Here is a 12,100-nt window from a genome sequence, read left to right as displayed (position 1 = left end):
TGCCGCGCAATCAATCAGCTTGCTCGCGCCCCGCCCGCCTTGGCCCGCCCAGCCGCACGGGAGCCAGTATCGTCACGGTCTCCCACACCCACACCACGCGGACAGCGACTCGAGAAAGAAATCGACCAACAAAAACAATAAAAACGACACTCTGCTCGGTTATCGCCCAGCCAATTATTTGCTATCACCATCGCCAAGACACATTGCGGCTGGTTGGCCGGACTACGGCGCGCTCCGCCGCCTGTACGGCACACAGAGGGCGCGCCGCCACAGCCGCCACTTTCACCTGTCAGCCGGCGGGCCTGCACTGCGAGGCACTGCGAGGCCTGGACAAGAGCGCCGCGGGCGGCGCGGCGTCGTCGCGCTGCAGCGTCGCCGGAAGGGCATTCGGACGACGCACTTTTCCCGCCACCAGCTGCGGCACCTGTCACGGCCAGCGTTGAGGCGAGGCAGGCACAACCCTCGACACAGTGGGCCAGAAGACCGGCGGAGGCGGCCAAAACTGTAAACGCGTTTTGAGCTCCAGAGTCGCAAAATTGGACTCGAACCAGACGTGTGACCCCACCGATGAATTGCTCTCCGAACGAGGAATCCATTGGTAGGGTCACACGTTCGGTTCGAGTCCTGCCTTGCGACTCCAGGAGCCCAAAACGCGTCTGGAGTTTTGGCCGCCTCCACCGGTCGTCTGGCCCACTGTGCGCCCGTCGATACCCGGCGCACAAGAGAAGCGCCCGCGGGGCGGGTATTAAATGTCGCTCGGACGCGGGGTACCGCCACCGCCGTTCCGCCAGGACGACTAATGGCGCTCCCAAGTCCCGAGGGCTCATTGCAGAGTGGGGCAGTAAGGGCCGGAAACTGCAGCACCTGTGCCCCGCCCCGCCCCGCCCCGCCCGTCCTGCCAGCCGGCGATGCGTGCAGCGCTTGCTTCCGCGCCGTGGGCAAGCAAGCCTTGTCTTGTCGGCCACCGCGGCACTGCAGCGCGCTGCCAAAGGCAAGCGTCAGTTTCAACTTCCTTCTCCACTACTCGGCGTGTCCGCTGCCCGGCCGCCCGCCCTGGCCGCCTTGCCCAACAGCGACAGCGCGTCGCGCGTCCCGCCATTGTTGTCCGTGACACAACGCCGCGACACCGGCGTGGCGTGGCGCCGTCACGCGCGGCCGTGCGTGCATCTCCTTCTTCTTCTTCTCCATCGTCATCATCATCCTCCAGGTCCACCAGGTCCACCCTCGAGCCGCCGAGGTTTTCTGGTCCCGCCCCTGCCGGCCCGCCAGACCTGCCGGTCGCCGTCCTCCTGGCGGCCATGGCAGCCCCGGCAGCCTCGGCCGGTCGCGGGAAACAGGAAAAGCGGGAACCAGCCACGCGGCCGGTCCGCTTCTCCTCGCCCTCCCTCCCTTCCCCCTCCATCTCTCCCATTCTCTTTCTCTCTCACACACGGGCTCGGCGCTCGGCTCGTAAGCTGAATCGCGCACTTATCAGCAGCGATAAAGTCCCGGGGGTGGCGCGGCGCGGCGGCGCAGCAGCGGAATGTGGCGCCGTGCCACGCCCCCCGCCAGGCGGGGCGGGGCGGGGCGGGGCGGGGCGGGGCGGGTGCCTCCGCCGCCAGGACGTCCACGTCGAGGAAGCGGAGCGGGCACCGCCGTCCGGAAGCAGCCAAATAACTCAAATCCGCATCGCGATGGCGCAGTACAGCGGCGCGGCCGACGTCCACGCCGCGTCGCCGCGGCGCGCTGGACCAATTTCCAGGCCGCGCCGCCTTGGAGAGCCAGCAGACTGATTCCGAGTCTCTGTCTCTCTCGCACCTTACGGGACACCCAACGAGTGCGAGAGAGACAGAGCGACGCTCCGGGACGCAGGTCGCCGACGAACGCGGTTCTCGGAAACGAGATAGCAGCAGACAGACAGACAGATGGCTTTACCCAGCAGTATGACTTATCGTCAAAGAACACACACTCGCGCGCTCACACACACATACTCGCACACTCACACGGAGGCAGTAAAGCTGCGCAAACAGGATCACCGGCTCGCCTTCCCTGAACTTCCCCGGCAGCGTACACGGCGGGAAGGGCTGAGCCGCGCGCCGCGCCCGGGAAGGAGAAGAAAGCCCCCAAAGACGACGGCTTCCCCCGCCGCGTCACCGCGTCCAACTGCTGCAGACTGATTCCGAGAGTCGTTTTCGTCGCTCTGTCTCTATCACACTCGTGGGGCGCCCCGTGTGCGTGGGAGAGAGACAGAGCGACGAAAACGACTCTCGGAATCAGTCGAGTATTGCTTGCTCCGCCCCTGCCCCGGTCGCGACGTCGCCGCCCCGGCCGCCCCACCAGTAAATCCCTCCTGCGAAAACGCAGGCAGCAGGTCCCGTGACCTTTCGGAGGATGTCGCGCCATCCCCACCCCGGCCACCTCGCCCCGCCCCGCCCCGCCCCGCCACGCCCCAGCCACGAGGAGCGATTCAAGACAGGTAGCCCGACAAGGGATTCCCAGACACCCCCGCCCGGCCAACCCTCCCTCCAGTCCTGCTGCCTCCGACGCTCCAGGAATCTCCCCCCCCTCCACCCCCGCCCACGCCCGGCCGAACAATCGCAGCGAACCCCGAAAAAAAAAGAGGGGGAGAGAATAAAACGACCGTCATTTCTGCCAACGAAGATTACAGGCTCGCAAAAATTGGAAACCGATCCATGGGCACACACGGCGTGTGTGAGTTGAGGAAAATTGGCAGAGACACGGACGACCCCGCGGGCGGCGCCGTGGCGCGGACCCGGCCGCCCAGGGCCAGGGCCGCCAGGGCACGGGTACTCGGCCCCGTCTGTCTGTCCGTCCGCTCGCCAATCTCTGCGTCCGACCGCCCGTACAGTACGTGCGGCCGCGCGGCCCGCCACGGCCAGCACAACATGGCGAGGAGCAGCTCGATGAGCCAGCGAGCAAATCTCAAGGACACGGCGAGGAGGAGCGAGCGAGACGCCTGCACTGCCAAGCCGGGGCGCTCCACTGGACGCTCCGGGCTCCAGCGGCAACGCCGGCAACGCCCCGCCACCACGAGCTGGCTGCCCACCGACAGCACCGTGATTCCTCTGTCTCTCTCGCACCCACGCGGAACGCCCCACGAGTGCGAGAGAGACGGAGCGACGCGGGCGTCGATGTTCGGGCCGCCAGCAGACGACAAGGCGGGAAAGTCCGCACGCAGCACGCAGGTGCAAGTCGTCGACGCCTCCGCAATCGGCGCGGACTCGGCACGGAGGAGGGGGGGGGGGAGTCGATCGGGAGCAACAGGGGAGAGGAGTGTGGGGTGGGGAACGAAGGGACAGAATCATGCCTTGGATGACGCCTTCAGATACCGATACCACCGCCTGGATTCGTCTAGGGTAGCTTCCACAGTGTGGGTTGGGGTGCAGCCACTATATCAGAGCAGTGACCCCAACCTGCTCCCAGTCATCAAAGTCATCGGGAGGAGAGGAGTGTGGGGCCTGTGGGGTGGGGAACGAAGGGATGGAATCATGCCTAGGATAATGCCCTCAGATACCACCGCCTGGATTTGTCTAGGGTAGCCCCACAGTGTGGGTTGGGATGCAGTCGCTATCAAAGCGCCAACACCAACCTGCTCCCAGCCATCGTATCGGAGACTCATCTCAAGGATCACAGATGCCGCCAAAACAACCACAAGGATTACACACCATATTATAACTAAACCAAATCAAAACCCTTCAACATGAATAAGTAACTGAGCATTTGAAGAGTCAAACTGTAGAGTAATCAGTCAACAATCATTACATGTACACATAAAATAGAAAATTTGGAGGTTGGAGACCTGAATGCATGAGTATGTCAGAAATCTAGGAAGCCAAGCATTAAAGGCTACATTTTGAAAACGTTAAAATAAATTTACGGAGACAAGTGCACTAGCTACAAGATTTAAATAATTGAATCCACCCATCTTGTGACAATGATGACCGATAAAGCACAATGAATATTTACTCCTAAAGATAAGCTCGAAACACATTTCATAAATTCTCCTCTTAATATGATAATAATGAGGATGTAAGAATTAAAAAGCAGCAATTTTAAACTACTTAGAAAGATAAATTACAAATTAAAATTGCTCACAAATTGGTTAAAAAACATGACTAGACCTATACTAGAGGCCACTCAACAGGTGGCCTCAACTCATATTTCGCCCACTATCCATTTATTTAAATACCTTGCGAAACATTTACTAACTAGATTAATACGAAATTAAATGAAGACCCCTAACACCTTGACTTCAACTTTCGGATTCATTTCTATCCAGAGCAGCTCGTCCTCACACTCACAACACTCCTCCAATCACAGCAAAACAAAAACAAACCGGCATAACCTCACTGATCCAACAGGTCGATTCTGACGGCCGGACGGCCACGAACTCCAATTTTGGCACAATTCCATCCCAGCCAACGAGACAAATGCAAACGCTGGCGGACGATATGCGAGCAAAACTGGAGGAATCTCAGGTAGTCCTCCGGAGCACCGCCATCTTCCTTCGCTTCGCATCCAGGGCTCCACTCACGGCATCCGTTGCCAACATCTCCCGACAACATCTGGACTCGGCACTGATTACATATTTCTCACTCGACTCGAGTCCAAAACTCACTCACAGCACGTCGCGCAAACAGAACAATTCGACAATTTACATTCGTCTTGGGTTTTGTCACTGGCTTCGGGAGAAACACATGTCGAACGGATCCACCTGGACACTTACTTTTAAAACGCAGGTATGTGCACCTCTTGAGGATTCTTGTGGATGGTCGTTGTACCGCGGCACACACAATCACTTTTCACTTCCACCACCAAAGAACACTCATGGTGAACACTGACCACAGCACACACTTAAGTCACAGTAAACTTGTTGCAGCGACTGCGAAAAACTTCCATGTTTAGTCTGAGACGGCGAGGTAAATGAACGGGCGAAACGCGGACGCTACGCTCACGATGGCATGGACCGGCGCACGAACACTGCTCACGGCGTCTGACCACCGACTGGTCGGGAAACTGCTTCGGCCGCTCGCCGCGCGCATGCGCCGCGCATTCCAAAGAACGTGGCGCGCAGACACTCCACTCGCCCGGCGGCGTCAAGCGCGCGCACTATGAAACGGCCGCACAGTGGGCCAGAAGACCGGTGGAGGCGGTCAAAATCCCGGACGCGTTTTGAGCTCCAGAGACGCTAAATGGGACTCGAACCGAACGTGTGATCCAACCAATGGATTGCTCTCCGAACGAGGAATCAATGGGTGGGGTCACACGTTCGGTTCGAGGCCCATTTAGCGACTCTGGAGCTCAAAACGCGTCTAGAATTATAGCCGCCTCCACCTGTCTTCTGGCCCACTGTGGGCCCCGAGAAAAGGGAGGGAAATTAACTTTTCCGCTCATGAAATCGAAAATTGCGTGGTGCAACTCAACCGTGAATTTCAGCAGCTCTTCACGTTTTAATTTTGTTTGCAGATTAACGACGTACAGGTAAAAGCAGAACAGAACGATGAGATCGACCAGTAAAACGATCACCCCTTAAAATGTGGAACGGCGGACTTGCATTTGAAAAAGTTAAATATTGAATGACTTGAGTGGTTTGAACGTTCAGGTCTGTGCGGGCGTGGCGGCCCTCTCGTCAGCAGTATCGCCGCGCGTGGAGTAGCGCCACAGCGTGGGGTACGGACGACGCGCCGGAGTCGCGCAGGGTATCGCCGCTCGCAGTTCCGGGCGTCGCCGCTAGATGGCGCTGCGCGACGCGTGCAACGTGCTGCCGAGGGAAAGGGGACGGGGGCACAGTGGGCCAGAAGACGGTGTCTTAAACTCTAGACGCGTTTTGAGCTCCAGAGTCCAGAGCTCCAATCAAACGTGTGACCCCACCAATGGATTCCTCGTTCGGAGAGTCTCATTTGGCGACTCAGGAGCGAAAACAAAACCCGCGTGGGACTATGACCGCCTCCATCGGCCTAGGGCCTGTAGGGTCTCGATGTGTGGCAAGGGAGAAAGGCGCCCTTCTGCCATGAGATGATGACAAGCTAGCCATCCATCGTCCAACGGCCGAAAAGCTGCTGGCATGGGTCGGGTCGGCAGTCAGCAGAGCGGCCACAGTTTTCGTATTTTGCGACAAAATGTTTTCCCACCTTAGCAGGCGAGGAGAATGAAATGCTAGGAATAAGTAGGAGGACTGGATGGGGAGTAAGCAGATAAAAAGGCACCCAGGAGGCTCCTGGACTCGAACGCCTCCGAGGGAGCGAGCAACCGAATTGGCACACCCTGCAGACTGATTCCGAGAGTCGTATTCGTCGTTTTGTCCCTCTCGCACCCATAAGGGACGCCCCATGAGTGCGAGAGAGACGGAGCGACGAGAACGACTCTCGGAATCAGTCTGCTGATTGGCCGAAGGCGGAAGGGCTCGGCACCGCGAGGCTGCGAGGCTGTGAGGGCGCGGCGAGGCGCGAGGGTCGATCCAACACATTCTTATTCACCTGCCTTACATTTTTTCGGGCTGCCGAGCGGCGAGGGACGCGGCGCACAGTGGGCCAGAAGACCGGCGGAGGCGGCCAAAACTCCGGACGCGTTTTGAGCTCCAGAGTCGCTAAATGGGACTCGAACCGAACGTGTGACCCCACCAATGGACTGCTCTCCGAACGAGGAATCCGTTGGTGGGGTCACACGTTCGGTTCGGGTCCCACTTAGCGACTCTGGAGCTCAAAACGCGTCTGGCGTTTTGGCCGCCTCCGCTGGACTTCTGGCCCACTGTGCGGCGGCGCGCGGAACATGAACGCGGGGCGGTTTGCTGATTTGCAGGACGATCGGAAATGAAATTCGGGTGAGAATTTGCACAGCGAATTCGGGCCGCGCGCGGCAGGGCCGGCAGTGCCGGCAGGGCCTCGCCAGCAGACTGATTCGGCGCGTCGGTTTGCCCCTCTCACACTGGCGGGGCGCCTCGCTTGTGTGCGAGAGAGACAGTGTGTGGAATCGCAGTCTTTAGGCCACCGCCACACTGCCGGGGCGGGCCTGGCTGGCTAAGCTCGTCTAATCTATCGGCCCGACACGTCGCGGCCGCAGCAACTTTTTCTTTCTCTCCCCGCGTGTCACTGCGGGGACACTGGACGGCAGCAGTCGCTCTGTCTCTCTCGCACCCTCACGGGGCGCCCATGAGTGCGAGAGAGATGGAGCGACGAAAGCGACTCTCGGAATGAGTGTTCGGTGTCGCCCTGGGCGAGCCGTTCTGGTGTCTCTCTGCGTGCGGCGCGCGTGGCCGGACTGCAAGCAGGCAGACTGGCGCTAGACCGGCGGGGGCGGGCCGTGGGCGCTAGCACCAAAAAACTGACCGTCAACTCAAGTCTGTTTCTGACGCCACCAACAGGACTTTGCGAAAATTTGAATGTTGAGGAATCGACACTCTTCGAGGTTGTCTCGTCCGGTCCCGTCGCACAGTGGGCCAGAAGACCGGTGGAGGCGGGCAAAACTCTAGACGCGTTTGCTCCAGAGTCGCTAAATGGGACGCGAACCAGGCGTGTTACCCCCACCAATGCTTTCCTCGTTCCGAGAGCAATTCATTGGTGGGGTCACACGCTCGGTTCGAGTCCCATTTAGCGACTCTGGAGCTCAAAACGCGTCCGGGATTTTGACCGCCTCCACCGGTCTTCTGGCCCACTGGGCTGCCGTTTCATAGTGCGCGCGTCTGTCTCTCTCGCTCCCCGGGGGTGTCCCATAGGGGTGCGAGAGAGGCGGACCGACGAAACGCTGGGGCTTGGGGCCCGGAGGCCTGGTGCCCGGAACCGCTCAGTCAGCTGCGGCGGAGTCCATCCGGATGGAGTGGCAAGTGGTGTGGTGCCAGGGGCAGCCTCGGGCGGCCAGGGCGCATCCGGGACACTGTCTGTCTGTCTGTCTGTCTGTCTGTCTGTCTGTCTGTCTGTCTGTCTGTCTGTCTGTCTGTCTGTCTGTCTGTCTGTCTGTGTGTCTACAGTAAAACCTAGTGAGTAGAACTCCACATTCTTTGTGTGGAGTAATTCTCCGCAGAGTCAAGCAGTCTCCACATTTCCAGTTTGGAGTAGCGCACAGAAGAGCCCCTATTTGGCATATGAAGGGTGTGCGAACGTGGAGAACGCTACACTCGAAGCGTGGAGGATGCAAACTCTGCACTTCCAGTCGTGGAGACCGAAAATTCACCATGAACTCACGTCAAGTGTGGAGTTCTCTACGCTCGGTTTCGCGTAGTGTATCGGTCTGTCGGTCTATCTTTGGCTCTGTCTCCGTCGCGTCGCCCGCCGCCCCAGCGTACGTGCGAGCGCGATAGCGCACTACTTGAGGGCGGCGAGGGGCTCAGCCGGGCTCCACATGGTGAACACGTCCCCGGACAGGGAAGGACGTCCGCGCTGGAAACAGGATGTCCAGCGAACGTTGTCCAGTAGGTCCTTCCAGTGGAGGCGAGGTCCCTGCGGAGGGAATGAGCAATGAGCGCCTGGAGGGGCTGGAGGCTCCAGTGGGCGCCGGCACTCCAGCAGCAGGGCAGCAGACTGATTCCGAGAGTCGTTTTCGTCGCGCCGTCTTACACGGGACGCCCCATGAGTGCGAGAGAGACGGAGCGACGAAAACGACTCTCGGAATCGGTCTGCAGGCTTGGGGCAGGCCGCAGCGCAGCAGGCTCCGGGGCCACTTGAGGCGACCGACGACCGGCACACCGGAAGAAAAGGGGACGGAAAAAGTCTGGTCGACAATCTGCATGGACCACGGAACATCCCCTACTCCATTCTTCTGTACATTTACGTTACCAAAATACATAGGAAAATTGTAACAGTGCATGCGGCGTCTCTGCCACATTCGCGGAGGTTCGACCATCCCAAAGAAATAATAAACGTTTAAATTTGATACTTCTACAGGCGTTTGTTTGTGGGGGTGGGGGGTGAGGGGTGCGATCTTTGGAAAAGTGTAAGGCTCCATTATTTCCATTGATGAGTTTCCGATAGTTTTCGACAAGTTACGTATTGAACTTTTCGACAAATAAGGGAACCTTCGAAAACTCCCAACGGAGCTTCAGAGGGAAGTTTTTCGGCATTTCGAAATTAATTTTCAACAGTGTTTTAAAATTAGGAGCCATTGAGCGGGATCACCACGTGTTGCGCCTCGGCGCGAAGGGATTTGCGGAAAGGGGCAGCGCCCGGCAGCGCCGCAAAGGCGTTTCCGCCCCGCGGCCGCGCAGACTCATTCCGAGAGTCGTCGCTCTGTCTCTCTCGCACTCATGGGGCGTCCCTTGAAGGAGCGAGAGAGACAGAGCGACGAAAACGGCCCTCCCTCAGTCCACTGCCTCGCACCACGGCAGCGCCGCGCACAGGTCAGCTGCGTCGGAGCCTTCCCTCCCCGAACACGGTACACGGGGTACAAATCCTTGCAAACAGACCCAAATCTTATTAATGGGCGAGAAGCAATTTTCAGGTCCCGTGCGCAAACACGGGCAGCGCGCCTCGCGTAAGCGCCGCCCAGCAGGGGGAGGGGAGGGGACGAAAGAGTGAAACAGCAGTGGACCCTGTCCCAGCCGCCCACCCCGGCGGCGCAAAGAGGATCAAGTTTCAAAAATCCCGCGCTCTGATTATTACAAGCGGCGCCGACCAGGTGGGTGGGGGAGGGGGAGGGGGCGTTAATACCGTGTTCAGCCCTGCTGTGGCGGCAGGCCACGCGGTGACACGGAAAACAAACCTTTGCTGCGAGTGCGGATTTCATTTTACATTATCGTTTAGCGTCGAACAAAAGTAAGGTACACGGTAAAAACGATACCTGGTTTTCCCAGGAAGCCTATGGTAGAGACATAGGCGATTTCCAGGGAGTTCCTGGGAAAACCAGGAACCGTTTTTACCGTGTAAATTCTAAAAAAAATAATTTATTTTCTAAAAAAATTCAAATTTAATTGAAATTTGAAGGCTGCATAAATCTGCGACGATAATTTTTCCGACAAAGTCTCTCCGCATTTTTCATGTCATTGTTTTGAATGTGGTGACGGCAAGTTTTCACGTCGTTGTCCGGAATTTACCGCCGTGATCCCTCGAATCGGCCGCGCCTTGCGACTCCGTGACCTGTGCATAAGCTGGCTACTGTCTTCTGCTTGCTGCTGCCGAGGCCCCGCCCCACCCCACCTCCCGAGACGCTTTGCCAGCTTTGCTTACAAGATGCGGCCTCATCTGCATAAGCTTCTGCTACCCTTGCAAGCAGGAGGCCGCAAGCCGTCGCTCAGACTCCCACAGAGCCATGAGCAGAGCACAGTCGGCCAAAAGCCCGGTGGCGGCGTCCAAAATTCCAGACGCGTTTTGAGCTCCATAAGGTTTTGAGCTCCCAGAGTCGCTAAATAGGACTCAATAGGACAAGAGTGCCGCGAGTAGCTTGCCACAAGACTCGAAAAACGTGTAAAAATTCGTGGGATTTCAAGGGGTAGTTTCCGGACACGGTGCAGCTATGCCGCTTCGGAGCGCTACATAAGATCGTGCGAAATTTCTGAGTGGTTGACGGCTTGACAAACAGGCAGACTGACAGACAGAATGACAGACAGAGACAGACAGACAGACAGAGACAGACAGACAGACAGAGACAGACAGACAGACAGACAGACAGACAGAGACAGACAGACAAACGTACGGACGGACGGGCAAGGGTGGGTGAGGGTGTGGGGCGGGGCGTTTCGAAATGTTTGCCGGGGACTGTGAGGGCGGGGCATTAAATCCAATGGCATTACTCTCGGTTTGCCGCCCTGGACGCCCTGGCCGTGAGAGAGAAAGACTCCGCTTACGCAAGCCAACGCAAACCACCAGGACGTCGTCAGCAACATTGAAATGCTGGTCACAAGCAGCGTGGGGAAAACAGGAGGATAATAAAAATGACGGATAAATCCCGGTCTCTCTCCCTCTCCCTCTCTCTCTCTCTCTCTCTCTCTCTCTCTCTCTCTCTCTCTCTCTCTCTCTCTTTTTCTCTCTCTCTGTTTTTCACCAGCGCTTTCATCACATGCAGAGTGAGACTAATCCGGTCGGAATCCCACCTGGACTGGCTGCCACTGCCCTGCAGCACTGCAGGGCGGAGGCGGAGAGGGCACGCCACTCGCAACAAGTGTTGCAGTAATTCTCCTTGTCTTCCAGGAGCGAGGATCGCGACGAGGGGAGCGTCGCGGCCACGTCCACGCAATCACCACAAAAAAAGGAGGAAAAAGAGAAGGGGAATGGAATCTCATGGCATCTCAATCGCATTACTGCGCGGTAAATTTATTGCGGCAAGCCCTTCGGCGTCCGGCCGATCACGCCGGGGCCACGGCAGGGCCCCGCTGCACAGTGGGCCAGAAGACCGGTGGAGGCGGTCGAAATCCCGGACGCGCTTTGAGCTCCAGAGTCGCTAAACAGGCCTCGAACCGAACGTGTGACCCCACCAATGGATTGCTCTCCGCACGAGGAATCCATTGGTGGCGTCACACGTTCGGTTCGTGTCCTGTTTAGCGACTCTGGAGCTCAAAACGCGTCCAGAGTTTCGGCCGCCTCCACCGGTCTTCTGGCCCACTGTGCAGCGGGGCGGCGCCTCGGGCGGCACGGACCGTCCCGGTGGCGGTCGTCTGCCGCTGATCGGCGAGGGGCAGCGCGCGGCAGCGAGGCCCGCTTTCCATATCCAGCAAAGAATCGGAACAGCGAGGACAGCGTGACTTCCACGCCACAGTGGGCCAGAAGACCGGTGGAGGCGGCAAAATCCCGGACGCGCTTTGAGCTCCAGAGTCGCTATACACCGGACTCGAACCGAGCGTGTGACCCCACCAATGTATTCCTCGTTCGAAGAGCAATCCATCGGTGGGGTCACACGTTCGGTTTGAGTCCCATTTAGTGACTCTGGAACTCAAAACACGTCCGGGATTTCGACCGCCTCCACCAGTCCTCTGGCCCACATGCGGTCCAGGGGGCCGATCCAGATTAGTCTGAGGAAAAGGGCCATATATTGCAGGGGCAAAGTGTTGCCTTTTGCCTACCTTCCACGTACGAGGTCCCTGGCTGAGGAGGAGGCACTTCACGCAAGCGGCAGGACCTTCGCGCGGAGCGAGGCCGTTCCTGCGGAGCAAAGTTGGTTCGCAGCTAGCGCCCGCGGA

The 12,100-nt window shown here is 58.5% G+C and overlaps 1 protein-coding gene across 6 annotated transcripts in view; it reads right to left on the bottom strand.

Annotated features, from left to right (window-relative positions):
* Positions 1-4,996, bottom strand: part of LOC117638898 (afadin) — a 114,791-nt gene extending 109,795 nt beyond the window's left edge. For all 6 annotated transcript variants that reach the window (XM_034378276.1, XM_034394443.1, XM_034374909.1 and 3 more), the window contains exon 1: positions 4,728-4,996. The gene's annotated coding sequence lies outside the window, so the exon portion shown is untranslated. The remainder of the gene's footprint in view (positions 1-4,727) is intronic.
* Between the last annotated feature and the right edge of the window lie 7,104 nt (positions 4,997-12,100).

The sequence above is a fragment of the Thrips palmi genome, unplaced genomic scaffold (assembly GCF_012932325.1).
Source record: "Thrips palmi isolate BJ-2018 unplaced genomic scaffold, TpBJ-2018v1 HiC_scaffold_1, whole genome shotgun sequence".
NCBI lineage: Eukaryota > Metazoa > Arthropoda > Insecta > Thysanoptera > Thripidae > Thrips > Thrips palmi.
The sequence above is the reverse complement of the archived record's forward strand: the minus strand, read 5'-3'. Positions and strand labels throughout refer to the sequence as shown.